The following is a 14875-nucleotide window of genomic DNA, read 5'->3' on the forward strand; positions in this document are numbered from 1 at the left end:
AACCATTAATAACAACTCTCTGAGTACGGTTATCCAGCCAGTTATGCACCCACCTTATAGTAGCCCCATCTAAATTGTATTTGCCTAGTTTGTCGATAAGAATATCATGCGAGACCGTATCAAATGCCTTACTAAAGTCTAGGTATACCACATCCACAGCTTCTCCCTTATCCACAAGACTCGTTATCCTATCAAAGAAAGCTATCAGATTGGTTTGACATGATTTGTTCTTTACAAATCCATGCTGGCTGTTCCCTATCACCTTACCACCTTCCAAGTGTTTGCAGATGATTTCCTTAATTACTTGCTCCATTATCTTCCCTGGCACAGAAGTTAAACTAACTGGTCTGTAGTTTCCTGGGTTGTTTTTATTTCCCTTTTTATAGATGGGCACTATATTTGCCCTTTTCCAGTCTTCTGGAATCTCTCCCGTCTCCCATGATTTTCCAAAGATAATAGCTAGAGGCTCAGATACCTCCTCTATTAGCTCCTTGAGTATTCTAGGATGCATTTCATCAGGCCCTGGTGACTTGCAGGCATCTAACTTTTCTAAGTGATTTTTAACTTGTTCTTTTTTTATTTTATCTGCTAAACCTACCCCCTTCCCATTAGCATTCACTACGTTAGGCATTCCTTCAGACTTCTCGGTGAAGACCGAAACAAAGAAGTCATTAAGCATCTCTGCCATTTCCAAGTTTCCTGTTACTGTTTCTCCCTCTTCACTAAGCAGTGGGCCTACCCTGTCTTTGGTCTTCCTCTTGCTTCTAATGTATTGATAAAAAGTCTTCTTGTTCCCCTTTATTCCCGTAGCTAGTTTGAGCTCATTTTGTGCCTTTGCCTTTCTAATCTTGCCCCTGCATTCCTGTGTTGTTTGCCTATATTCATCCTTTATAATCTGTCCTAGTTTCCATTTTTTATATGACTCCTTTTTATTTTTTAGATCATGCAAGATCTCGTGGTTAAGCCAAGGTGGTCTTTTGCCGCATTTTCTATCTTTCCTAACCAGCGGAATTGCTTGCTTTTGGGCCCTTAATAGTGTCCCTTTGAAAAACTGCCAACTCTCCTCAGTTGTTTTTCCCCTCAGTCTTGATTCCCATGGGACCTTACCTATCAGCTCTCTGAGCTTACCAAAATCCGCCTTCCTGAAATCCATTGTCTCTATTTTGCTGTTCTCCCTTCTACCCTTCCTTAGAATTGCAAACTCTATGATTTCATGATCACTTTCACCCAAGCTGTCTTCTACTTTCAAATTCTCAACGAGTTCCTCCCTATTTGTTAAAATCAAGTCTAGAACAGCTTCCCCCCTAGTAGCTTTTTCAACCTTCTGAAATAAAAAGTTGTCTGCAATGCAGTCCAAGAATTTGTTGGATAGTCTGTGCCCCGCTGTGTTATTTTCCCAACATATATCCGGATAGTTGAAGTCCCCCATCACCACCAAATCTTGGGCTTTGGATGATTTTGTTAGTTGTTTAAAAAAAGCCTCATCCACCTCTTCCACCTGGTTAGGTGGCCTGTAGTAGACTCCTAGCATGACATCACCCTTGTTTTTTACCCCTTTTAGCCTAACCCAGAGACTCTCAACACTTCCATCTCCTATGTCCATCTCTACCTCAGTCCAAGTGTGTACATTTTTAATATATAAGGCAACACCTCCTCCCTTTTTCCCTTGTCTATCCTTCCTGAGCAAGCTGTATCCATCCACACCAACATTCCAATCATGTGTATTATCCCACCAAGTTTCAGTGATGCCAACAATGTCATAGTTGTATTTATTTATTAGCACTTCCAGTTCTTCCTGCTTATTACCCATACTTCTCGCATTTGTATATAGGCATCTAAGATATTGGTTTGATCTTTCCTCCCAGTTTTGTCCTGACCCTCCTTTCTCTCTGCCAATATAGCCCACACTCCCTCTCGTTTCCGACCCATCTCCCAGGTCTCCATGTTCCCCACTTACCTGCGGGCTTTGCTCACCTGTCCCCGTGGAACCTAGTTTAAAGCCCTCCTCACTAGGTTAGCCAGTCTGTGTCCAAATAGGGTCTTTCCCCTCCTCGAAAGGTGAACGCCATCTCTGCCTAGCAGTCCTTCCTCAAATAGCATCCCGTGGTCTAGGAAGCCAAAGCCCTCCTGGCGACACCATCTTCGCAGCCAGGCATTCACCTCCATGATGCATCTGTCTCTGCCCGGGCCCCTACCTTTGACAGGAAGAATCGAAGAGAATACCACCTGCGCTCCAAACTCCTTCACCCGTACTCCCAGAGCCCTGTAGTCACTCTTGATCTGCTCAGTGTCACACTGCGCAGTATCATTTGTGCCCACATGGATGAGTAGCATGGGGTAGTAGTCAGAGGGCTGGATAATCCTCGACAATGCCTCCGTAACGTCTCGGATACGGGCTCCCGGCAGGCAGCATACCTCCCGAGATGAAATGTCAGGGCGACAGATGGGCGCCTCCGTCCCCCTCAGCAGAGAGTCTCCGACCACCACTACCCTACGTTTCCTATTCGCAGTGGTGGCAGCAGACCTCCCAGCCTTAGGGGTACGAGGCTTCTCCTCCTTTACTGTAGGGGGTGATGCCTTCTTTCCTGTATCAAGAAGAGCATAACGGTTACCTATTACCACAGCGGGAGGGTTCGGAGCAGGGGTGGAGCACTGCCTGCTGCCAGAAGTAACCAGCTGCCAGTGTCCACCCTGAGCCATCTCCTCCTCCACCAGTGGTGTATCAGCAGTCCTGTGTACTGGGACAGCTACCTCAGCTGTCTCCACATGGACACTGTCCAGGAACTGCTCGTGGATTTGGATGCTTCTCAACCTAGCCACCTCCTCCTGTAGCTCTCCCACCTGCTGCCTGAGAGATTCCACCAGCAGGCACCTTTCACATTCTAATCACATTAGAATTTGCCAAATTCACATGCAGTATTTAACAGACATCTCATTTCAGATATGTTGCTGTCTAGGCTACCAATGGCTCTAATCTCATTGCCTTCAGTCATAGTATCAGTTACTACAGCCTTGATTCATCTAAAGCAAAATTTCAACTACCCAGCACCTGCCACAGGCAGACCATCTCCATGGGCTTCCAGCTCTGGTTCTTACAGCTAACAAAGCTTGTCAACAGGAAATTCAGCTGGGGTGTGAGATCTTTTAACCGAGATCAGCAGTAGCTTTGACTAGAATGCTGTGTGGAATGGGAAATGTCACTTGAATTTCAGATGCCTTAAAGCTAAGAAGGATGCAAAGCCTTTTCATTTCCCCTCAAATCCTGATTCTCCAGAGACAACAATGTACCTTAGGCCCCTCTGGGAAGCTACTTTTAGGATTTTCAAAGTTAATTAAGCCATTAGCAGGCATAGTAATGCGGGGATATTTGCTTAACCATGTGCTTTCAAGTCTGCTAAGTCTGGAGGTGAAATCTTGGCCTCATACAAATCAGTGGGGGTTTTGCAACTGACTTCAGAGGGGGCCAGGATTTCACCCTCAGTGTTTCGACAGTTTGGGATGAAAATCTGGACGCATATTCTGGTTTATTTCTGACATTAATATCGCTGCACCCATTCACAAACCAAGCCCTATGCACTGAAGTCTATGGAAGGGCTCTCAGTGATTTCAGTGGGCATTGGAACAAACCTGTTTGTTAGACCTTTACTTATAATCTTTTTTCCCCCTCCCATATTATATTGGGGCCTGAATGTTGGTAGGGAAGATAATTTGCCTTTGAAGCACCATGGCCAGTGATGGCATATACGAATAAACAAACAATAATAGAGAGGCTTAGGAGCAAAGCTGGGAAAACCAGTATGGAGAGTGTATCTCTCTTGCTCTCACACACATGCAAAATATTTGCCTGTTGGCTAGTGCCAACTCCCTTGAACCCAACTTTTCTGAAGACTTATCCCTCAAATGTCCATTTGCACAGTTGCCTCTGCATTTCCATGGCAGGGAGAAAAAGAGAACACTCCAGGAAGTTCACTATGGACCTTGCTATGCCAATCTAATTAACCTGGAAAGCATTCAGGTACAGTGGTAGTGGCGGGCAAAACCCTTAAGTAAGTAGATAGATACAAGAGGGGCTGTTTGTGTGGTATATACAGACTGACTTGAAGTGCCAGATGTTTCAGGAGAAAGCTTGTTTCCAGTAATTGTTCTACCCAAGTTTGCTTACTGAGAGGATGGGATAATTCGAAACCTCAGATAAGCATGGAACCAGCCAAACCAAATCAAAACTCTAAGGGTCAGCTGGTGTAAATCAGCATAGCTCGACTGACCTCAACATTTTGTGCCACTCTGCAGAGGTACACGTGGAAACGATGACAGAGACAGTGGGGCTGGTTCCAACAGGCCATATGTTGTTAATAGCTAAACCACAACCAGACAGTGGAGAAAGAATGCCACAGGATGTGTTCCATCTGAAGCTGAATACCTGATTTCAAAGAAGCAGATATGAGCCCTATGTACAGATGAATGGAGTCACTAATAAAACTGTATGAACACAAATGGGCAGGAATACAAAGGCCCAGGGGCACCGGAACAGGGGGGGAGGGGTCAGAGGCCATGCCACCCCCCACTTTTTACTGGCCGTAAGGACGAGCAACGGGGGAGGAGGCCTGGGGGGAAGGGCGGTGCCGGGGTGGGGGATCAGGAGAAAGGGACAGTGCTGGGCAGAGGCTTGGGGGAAGGGGCAGCATGGGGGAGGGGCCATGGTTTGGGCACCGGTGGCCCCCCTACTGTTAGGAAGCTTCGGCTGCCCCTACTAAAGCCTGGTTATTGATGATCCTTAAACCAGGCAGGTACAGAATAAATAGATTAGAATCATTTTGGGTCTCCAAATGTCTACGGTAAACTCTTTAAACAGGGATCATTCTTTCGCAGGGAATTCTAAGGCTCTAAGGGTACGTCTACACTGCAGAGGGGAACATCCCGCCGAACTTGGGTAGACAGACTCGGGCTAACTCTGTGCGAGCTAGCACACTAACAGTGTGGATGTTCAGGCACCGGGGGTGGCTTGGGCTAGCCACTTGAGTCCAAGCCTGCGCAGACTCTTGGGGCTGAGCTTGGGTGCTGGTGTCGCAACGTGAAAGTAAAAGAGCTCATGTAGCTGCAGGATCTCATCGGGAACAAAGCAGGTAATTAACCCCCATAAGAAAATTTCGTGATGAATGACCCAGAGGGAATGTTACATAGGTGTAATGAGTCTATCAAAAGATACGTCTCTAAGAATGGGTAAATAATGGTCATTTTGGCTTGTTTGAGAGGAAGCAAGACTGCAGGCTGATGCTTTATATTTAATTAAAGAGTAAATGGCAGATGAAAACCTTGAGGAAATATCAGGTCAAATGCACTAGTGGCATAAAGTGGGCACAAATCTTTGCCTTTGATGCTCACTTATGCTGCTAGTAATCTGTCCCATTGTGTTTAGATGTAATGTTGCTGTTATATCACCTATTTATCACCACTAATATGCTACTAAAAAATAAAGCTCTCAGGTTTACTAGAGTTTATTTCCTTCTCTATTGATTATCTCCCACATGGAAACATACAATTTGTTGCTGCATAGAACCGCTTATTACAGATTCATAAATTCCAATGCCAGAAGGGACCACTGTGATCAGCTAGTCTGACGTCCTGGATAACACAGGCCAGGGAACTTCCCCAATACAGTATCAGAGATGGGCCTAAATAGCAGAGTCCAGACTGTGGCCTGCAGTCTGAACGCCCTCAAAGGTTGGGGACATTTGGCTCTAGGGTTTTGTTTTGGCCCCATTTCTAACTACGATGCTCCCAGAAGCTCAGAGGGAGGGACTCCCAGTAAGGTCATTGGGACCAGGGCCGGCTCCAGGCACCAGCGCAGGAAGCAGGTGCTTGCGGCAGCCAATGGAAAGGGGCGGCACGTCCGGGTCTTCGGCGGCGGGTCCTTCCGTCCCTCTCGGAGGGAAGGACCGGCCGCAGAATTGCCACCGAAGAATGAAGCGGCGCGGTAGAGCTGCCGCCGAAGTGCCGCCGATCGTGGCTTGATCTTTTTTTTTTTTTCTTCGCCGCTTGGGGTGGCAAAAAAGCTGAGTCGGCCCTGATTGGGACCTTTTCCCTTTATGCAGCAGCAGTGGGATTGGGCCCTAACAGAAGGAAAATGAAGACCCGGAGCTATCAGAAGAAGCTGTCCTGCAGTGAAGTTCTATGGGGAACAGGCAAGGACTGAAATCTTCCCTTTCTGCATTCTGACATTGGACCAGTGCTTGGGGAAACTTTACTGCTCTCACAAGTATTTGTACCATTCCAACAGGCCGAGTTCACATAGGCCATGATTCAGCAAGGCACTTACACGCATGCCTAACTTTAATCACAGGAGCATCCCCACTGGTTTTGCAGACTCGGCAGTAGAACTCAGGTCTGACTATCAGCCACTGGAACCCACTGCCACTGTCACCAGCCTTTGACAGCTCTAAAGGCTTTGCATTTTCATACTGACTGTCAAGGCTGTATCCCCACTTTGAACTTTAGGGTACAAATGTAGGGGCCTGCATGAAAACTTCTAAGCTTATCTACCAGCTTAGCTCTGGTCCCGCTGCCACCATTCTCGATGGATTCCCTCCCTGGGAAGCCTTGAGAAACCTTTCACCAATTCCCTGGTGAATACAGATCCAAACTGCTTGGATCTTAAACAAGGAGAGATTGACTCTTCCCCCCTCCTTCCTTTCACCAACTCCTGGTGAATACAGATCCAAACCCCCTTTGGATCTTAAAACAAGGAGAAATCAATCAGGTTCTTAAAAAGAAGGCTTTTAATTAAAGCAAAAGGTAAAAATCATCTCTGCAAAATCAGTATGGAAAATAACTTTACAGGGTAATCAAACTTAAAGAGCTCAGAGGAATCCCCTCTGTCTTAGGTTCAAAGTATAGCAAACAAGATAAGCACTTTGGTAAAAGGTACATTTACAAGTTGAGAAAACAAAGTAAATCTAAGACGCCTTGCCTGGCTTTTACTTACAATTTTGAAATAAGAGAGACTTGTTTAGAAAGATGGGGAGAACCTGGATTGATGTCTGGTCCCTCTCAGTCCCAAGAGCGAACAACCCCTTAAACAAAGGACACACACAAAAGCCTTTCCCCCCCCAAGATTTGAAAGTATCTTGTCCCCTCATTGGTCCTCTGGGTCAGGTGTCAGCCAGGTTACCCGAGCTTCTTAACCCTTTACAGGTAAAAGGATTTTGGAGTCTCTGACCAGGAGGGATTTTAGTACTGTACACAGAGAGCTGTTACCCTTCCTTTTATAGTTATGACACGCCCCCCAAATCACAGATAGTGTTGGACGTTTGGTTCCACACTGGCTGTGATTTCTTTCCTGGAGCTCTAGGAGAAAACAGAGTTAATAAGACACATGTACCTTTAGACATACTACTGATTATATAAAAACTAACAATATGTTTCATTCCAAAAACAATTGTTAACCAGTTAACTCTGGGAAACTTTCCCGGGAGAGTGCATCAGCCACTTTGTTAGAAGCTCCCGAAATGTGTTGTATTTCAAAATCAAAATCTTGGAGAGCTAAACTCCACCGAAGAAGTTTTTTGTTATTTCCCTTGGCGGTATGAAGCCACTGTAGCGCAGCATGGTCTGTTTGTAGTTGGAAACGCCGTCCCCAAACATATGGGCGTAGCTTTTCTAGCGCGTACACAATGGCGTAGCATTCCTTTTCGCTGATTGACCAGTGGCTTTCCCTCTCAGACAGTTTTTTGCTGAGAAACACGACAGGATGGAATTCTTGATCTGGTCCTTCCTGCATTAAAACTGCTCCCACGCCTCGCTCGGACGCATCTGTGGTTACTAGGAACGGTTCGTCAAAGTCTGGGGCCCTTAGCACAGGGTCAGACATGAGTGTTGCCTTAAGCTGGTTAAAGGCCTTTTGACACTTATCAGTCCACTGAACTGCATTTGGCTGTTTCTTTCTGGTTAGGTCTGTCAGCGGGGCGGCGATTTGGCTGTAGTGTGGTACAAATCGCCTATAATATCCGGCCAAGCCTAAGAAGGATTGGACCTGTTTCTTTGACTTTGGAACCGGCCACTTTTGGATAGCATCCACTTTGGCCTGTAGGGGATTTATAGTTCCTTGACCCACCTGGTGCCCCAGGTATGTCACTCTGTTTTGGCCTATTTGACACTTTTTAGCCTTAACAGTTAGTCCTGCCTGCCGGATGCGCTCGAAGACTTTTTTCAGGTGCTCCAGGTGTTCTGTCCATGAATCAGAAAAAATGGCCACATCATCGAGATAGGCAACGGCAGATTCTCCCAATCCCGCTAAGAGACCATCTACAAGTCTTTGGAAGGTGGCGGGTGCATTTCGCAACCCGAAAGGGAGTACATTGAATTCATACACCCCTGCCTGGGTGACGAAGGCGGACCTTTCCTTAGCGGGTTCATCTAAGGGTACTTGCCAGTACCCCTTGGTTAAGTCTAAAGTAGAGATGAATTGGGCATGTCCCAATTTTTCCAATAGCTCATCTGTGCGTGGCATTGGATAGTTGTCAGGACGAGTTACAGCATTTAGCTTACGGTAGTCCACGCAAAAGCGTATTTCCCCATCTGGTTTGGGAACTAGAACCACTGGAGATGCCCATGCACTGGTAGAGGGGCGGATTATACCCATCTGTAGCATGTCCTGGATCTCCCTTTGTATAGCCGCTTGGGCATGAGGTGACTCCCGGTAGGGTGGGGTTCTAATTGGGTGAGCATTACCTGTGTCAATGGAGTGGTATGCCCGTTCGGTCCGTCCTGGAGTGGCTGAGAAAATCGGTGCAAAGCTTGTGCACAGCTCCTTTATCTGCTGTCGCTGCAGACGTCCCAGGGTCGTGGAGAGGTTCACCTCTTCCACGCCACCATTCCTTTTTCCTTCATAGTAGACACCTGCAGGCCACTCCGCGTCATCAGTTTCCTGGGCTGTAAACTGGCAAACGTTTAATTCTCTAGAATAAAAGGGCTTAAGAGAATTAACATGGTATACCTTAGGCTTTATGTTGGAGGTGGGGGAGGCTATGAGATAGTTAACAGCTCCTAGGCGCTCCTGGACCGTGAATGGTCCTTCCCACGACGCTTCCATTTTATGGGCCTGGAGCGCCTTTAAGACCATGACTTGGTCTCCTACTTTGAAGGACCGTTCTCTGGAATGTTTATCATACCAGGCCTTTTGCTCTTCCTGAGCATTCTTTAGGTTTTCTTTAGCAAGGGCTAAAGAGTGTCGGAGGGTGTTTTGTAGGTTGCTTACAAAGTCTAGAATGTTAGTTCCTGGAGAAGGCGTAAACCCCTCCCATTGCTGCTTCACCAACTGTAATGGCCCCTTAACCTCGCGGCCATACACAAGTTCAAATGGTGAAAACCCTAAACTGGGATGTGGTACAGCCCTGTAGGCAAAAAGCAACTGCTGCAACACTAGGTCCCAATCATTGGAGTGTTCATTTACGAATTTACGTATCATGGCCCCCAAAGTTCCATTAAACCTCTCCACCAGACCATTGGTTTGATGGTGATGAGGGGTGGCAACCAAGTGATTCACCCCATGAGCTTTCCACAGGTTTTTCATGTTCCCTGCCAGGAAATTAGTTCCTGAATCTGTAAGTATGTCGGAGGGCCACCCTACCCTGGCAAAAATGTCTGCTAATGCCTGGCACACACTTTTAGTCTTGGTGTTGCTTAAGGGTACAGCTTCCGGCCATCGGGTAGCAAAATCCATGAAAGTCAGTACGTACTGCTTTCCTCTGGGTGTCTTCTTTGGGAAAGGACCCAGAATATCCACAGCTACTCGCTGAAATGGGACCTCAATTATGGGTAGTGGCTGGAGAGGGGCTTTAACCTGGTCTTGGGGCTTTCCCACTCGTTGGCACACCTCACAAGACCGGACATAATTAGCAACATCCTTGCCCATTCCCTCCCAGTGGAAGGACTTCCCCAACCGGTCTTTGGTTCTGTTCACCCCAGAATGGCCACTGGGATGATCATGGGCTAAGCTCAAGAGTTTTACCCGATACTTAGTGGGAACTACCAGCTGTCTTTGAGGATGCCAGTCTTCTTGGTGCCCACCAGAAAGAGTCTCCTTGTATAAAAGTCCTTTTTCTACAACAAACCGGGATCGGTTAGAAGAGCTGAGAGGCGGTGGGGTGCTCCGTGCCGCTGCCCAAGCTTTTTGAAGGCTGTCATCTGCTTCCTGCTCGGCCTGGAACTGTTCCCTTGATGCTGGAGACATCAGTTCCTCCTTGGACTGTGGACTGGGGCTTGGTCCCTCTGGAAGCGATGCAGGTGCTGGGGCTTTTTCCATTGACTGTGAACCGCTGTCCGCTGGTGCACTATGTGGTATTTCAGGCTCTGGCTGAGCCTCTTGGGTAGGGTTATCTGCTGCTTCCGCCAGTTTAGGCTCGCTGGTGTCCTCTGGCATTGGAGTTGTAGACGGGGTTGCAAGCGCTGGACTCAGTGCTGGCAATGGTTCTGGTGCTGGTTGCGTTGCCAGTTCCGGTTTTGGGACTGGCTTTGGCTGGGTCTCTGGGATTGGATCCACTACGGCTGTTGCAGTCGTTGGCAGGGGATCCGGTTCCACCACCTGTGTTTGGGTCTCCGGTAACACAGACGGGGTCCTGGTGGACGGCTCAGGAACAGGGATGGGGGTGAAAGCTTGCTTAGCCTGGCTGCGGGTGACTATTCCCACCCTCTTGGCTAGCTTCACATGGTTAGCCAAGTCTTCCCCCAGTAGCATGGGAATGGGATAATTGTCATAGACTGCAAAAGTCCACATTCCTGACCAGCCCTTGTACTGGACATGCAACTTGGCTGTAGGCAAGGTTACAGACTGTGACACGAAGGGTTGAATTGTCACTGTAGCCTCCGGGTTGATGAGTTTGGGGTCCACTAGGGATTGGTGGATAGTTGACACTTGTGCCCCAGTGTCCCTCCAAGCGATAACCTTCTTTCCGCCCACTCTCAAGGTTTCCCTTCGCTCCGAGGGTATGAGAGAGGCATCTGGGTCTGGGGTTCTTTGGTGTGATTGGGGTGTAATGAACTGTAATCGGTTGGGGTTCTTGGGGCAGTGAGCCTTTATATGCCCCAGTTCATTACATTTAAAACATCGCCCTGCTAAGGTATCACCGGGGCGATGTTGGTTGCTGGAGACTGGTGTGGTGGGGTGAGAAGGCGTCTGGGGTTTCCCTTGGGATGTGGGTGGGGCCTTGGGTTGTCCCCGGTGATAAGGTTTTGTTTCGGCTTGCCCCTTCTGATATTCGCTCCAACTGCTACTAGCTTTTTTCTTTTCTGTCACCTCCACCCATTTGGCTCCAATCTCCCCCGCCTCGGTTACAGTTTTGGGCTTCCCATCTAGGATGTACCTTTCTATTTCCTCAGGAACACCCTCTAAAAACTGCTCCATTTTTACTAGGGAAAGCAGATCTTCCAGAGATTTAACATTTGCTCCTGATACCCAGGCATCACAATTTTTGTCAATGTGGTAGGCATGCCGGGTAAATGACACATCTGGTTTCCATCTTAGGGCTCTGAACCGCCGACGGGCATGCTCGGGTGTTAGCCCCATTCTGAGTCTGGCCTTGTTTTTAAAAAGTTCATAACTGTTCATGTGTTCCTTAGGCATTTCAGCCGCCACTTCTGCTAAGGGTCCACTGAGCTGCGGCCTCAGCTCTACCATGTACTGGGTTGGAGGGATGTCGTATCCAAGGCAGGCCCTTTCAAAATTTTCTAAGAAGGCCTCAGTATCATCGCCTGCCTTGTAGGTGGGGAATTTCCTGGGATGGGAAGTGGTACTTGGAGAGGAATTGTTAGGATGGTCTGATGCATCCTGCTTAGCACTTGCTGCTTCCAGTTCATGCTTCCTTTCTTTTTCTCTCGCCTCCTCTTTGGCTTTTTCCAGCTCCATCTCTCTCTTGTGGGCCTCCTCTTTGGCTTTCTCCTCTCTTTCATGGGCCTCCTGTTTGGCTTTTTCTTCTCTTTCATGGGCCTCCTGTTTGGCTTTTTCCAGCTCCATCTCTCTCTTGTGTGCCTCCTGTTTGGCTTTTTCTTCTCTGTCTTTCAGCTCCATCTCTCTCTTGTGGGCCCCCTCTTTGGCTTTCTCCAGCTCCATCTCTCTCTTGTGGGCCCCCTCTTTGGCTTTCTCTTCTCTGTCTCTCAGCTCTATCTCTTTTTCTTTCAGCTCCATAGCTCTCTTGTGGGCCTCCTCTTTAGCTTTTTCTTCTTTGGTAGTCATTTTCCTGGTTTTCTTGTGCTGGGTCTCACCCTCTGCAGTTGACTGAAACTGGGATGTATTTAGCTCAGGCTCCTGCTGAGTGCTGCTGAGTTAACAGAGACTTTCTAACAAGCTACTCCCGAGGATGTAAAAAGAAAAAAAAACACAATTCAGCTTGTAAATTATCTTTACCAGTTGTTTGCTCATTAATTGAACCCTTCTCTTAACAAAGGACCTTGTTAAAAAAAACTTAACACCTCTGCCTTCAGGCAAGGAGAGATAAGATATGCATCTACCTTCAGCTCTGCTCTCCAAGCAGCTAGAAGGAAAAAAAAATCTCTTACTGGCTTTTGGGTTTAAAACGATCCCACCGCTGTGCCACCATGTCAAGGCTGTATCCCCACTTTGAACTTTAGGGTACAAATGTAGGGGCCTGCATGAAAACTTCTAAGCTTATCTACCAGCTTAGCTCTGGTCCCGCTGCCACCATTCTCGATGGATTCCCTCCCTGGGAAGCCTTGAGAAACCTTTCACCAATTCCCTGGTGAATACAGATCCAAACTGCTTGGATCTTAAACAAGGAGAGATTGACTCTTCCCCCCTCCTTCCTTTCACCAACTCCTGGTGAATACAGATCCAAACCCCCTTTGGATCTTAAAACAAGGAGAAATCAATCAGGTTCTTAAAAAGAAGGCTTTTAATTAAAGCAAAAGGTAAAAATCATCTCTGCAAAATCAGTATGGAAAATAACTTTACAGGGTAATCAAACTTAAAGAGCTCAGAGGAATCCCCTCTGTCTTAGGTTCAAAGTATAGCAAACAAGATAAGCACTTTGGTAAAAGGTACATTTACAAGTTGAGAAAACAAAGTAAATCTAAGACGCCTTGCCTGGCTTTTACTTACAATTTTGAAATAAGAGAGACTTGTTTAGAAAGATGGGGAGAACCTGGATTGATGTCTGGTCCCTCTCAGTCCCAAGAGCGAACAACCCCTTAAACAAAGGACACACACAAAAGCCTTTCCCCCCCCAAGATTTGAAAGTATCTTGTCCCCTCATTGGTCCTCTGGGTCAGGTGTCAGCCAGGTTACCCGAGCTTCTTAACCCTTTACAGGTAAAAGGATTTTGGAGTCTCTGACCAGGAGGGATTTTAGTACTGTACACAGAGAGCTGTTACCCTTCCTTTTATAGTTATGACACTGACACTCAGCTCACAGGCTTTCACCTACATCTCTGTTAACGGCCAATGTACAGTATCTTACTGTTAATGGCATGTGCCTGCAAAAAAGTAAGGATTTATTTTCTGCTATATTTAAATGGATGCACTAGAAAACTGATGCCAGATGTTAGACCAAATTCTTCTGACATCAACGGAGTCATGCCAGCAAAGAATTTGGTCAGTTGCATGAAACTTGAAGATGGATAAGCAGTGATTGGACTAGATGATCTCCTGAGGTCTCTTCCAACCCTAATATTCTATGAGTCTATGATTGGCTGACCTAATTCTTTGGATAGCAAGAGGCAGATTCTGATCTCAGTTGTACCAAGGCAAATCCACTGAAATCAGTGAAGTTAAAGGACTCCAGATTTACACCTGTAGAACTGAGATTGGAACCGGGCCTCAAGTTCTATGTTTATTTCTCAATTGCCTACATACTAAGAAAGCAGAGACAAATTGTCTTCACTGATGGAGCAACACAGAATATACAGTGTAGTTATTAAAACAGAGTGCAAATACTTAGCAGCCAGTGTCTGACACTGATTCAAGTTAAGGGGCATCTCTCTCTAGCAGTTGCCCCATTAACTAAGGTGGATTTGCTAGCAGAAGTTTATTGTACACACTTAAGGGTGCAATTTACCCCTGCACAGAGGGTCAGCAGAAGAGTATATACCACTGAAGTCCCATTTCATGCCTCTAAATAGGGCTTAAGTGATGCATAGGCTCTTATGCTGTCTCTGTGCAAAAGGGTGAATTGTACCTTGATGAGAGCATTGTCTCAGGCTGTCACTTATCTTTGTAATCTCTTTCTATAGCAAGGAGATAGTAGTCAACTTTCTGACCCTGTGTTTCTATTACCACAGTATTTTCCTAGCAAACCACTGCTTACAACAAGTTGACAAAAAATTCTGTCAAGGCATCAGGAAAGGCTAATTTTATTGTTTTGATCTGCAGGACTATAGGTTGGAGGTCCAAATCTGGCATCTTTCACAAAAAAATAAAAATAAAAAAAAAATTGTTTTCTAAAAAATGTTTTGAAAAAAATACTCCCAACATTTTTGGATGATAAACCAATGAAATGAAGTTTGTTTTGGCTTTTCATATCCAGTTTTGGTTTGTTCCCTTTTCTCTCGTTTTTGTGTGTGTTTATTTTGCCACTTAAAAAAAAAAAAAAGAAGAGGAGGGGATGAAAGAGAGAGGAAGTGAAAAACAAACATCCACCTACCCACTAACTGAAAAAGACAAAGACTGAAAACAAAAACAAAAAAGTCTGTTTAAAGTTTTCAATTGAAAACTGGTTGAAAAAGCAAAACATTTAAAAATATTTAGGGGGGGGGGGGGAAGACCATTTTTCATCAGCAAAAAGGTTCTAACAAAACTTCTTGCCCATTTCTACTGCGGGCCACCAATGGCCATAGTTATCTATAAGAGATTTGGCTCTGAGAATTTTGTT

This window comes from Emys orbicularis, chromosome 2 (assembly GCF_028017835.1).
Source record: "Emys orbicularis isolate rEmyOrb1 chromosome 2, rEmyOrb1.hap1, whole genome shotgun sequence".
NCBI classification, from domain to species: Eukaryota; Metazoa; Chordata; order Testudines; family Emydidae; genus Emys; species Emys orbicularis.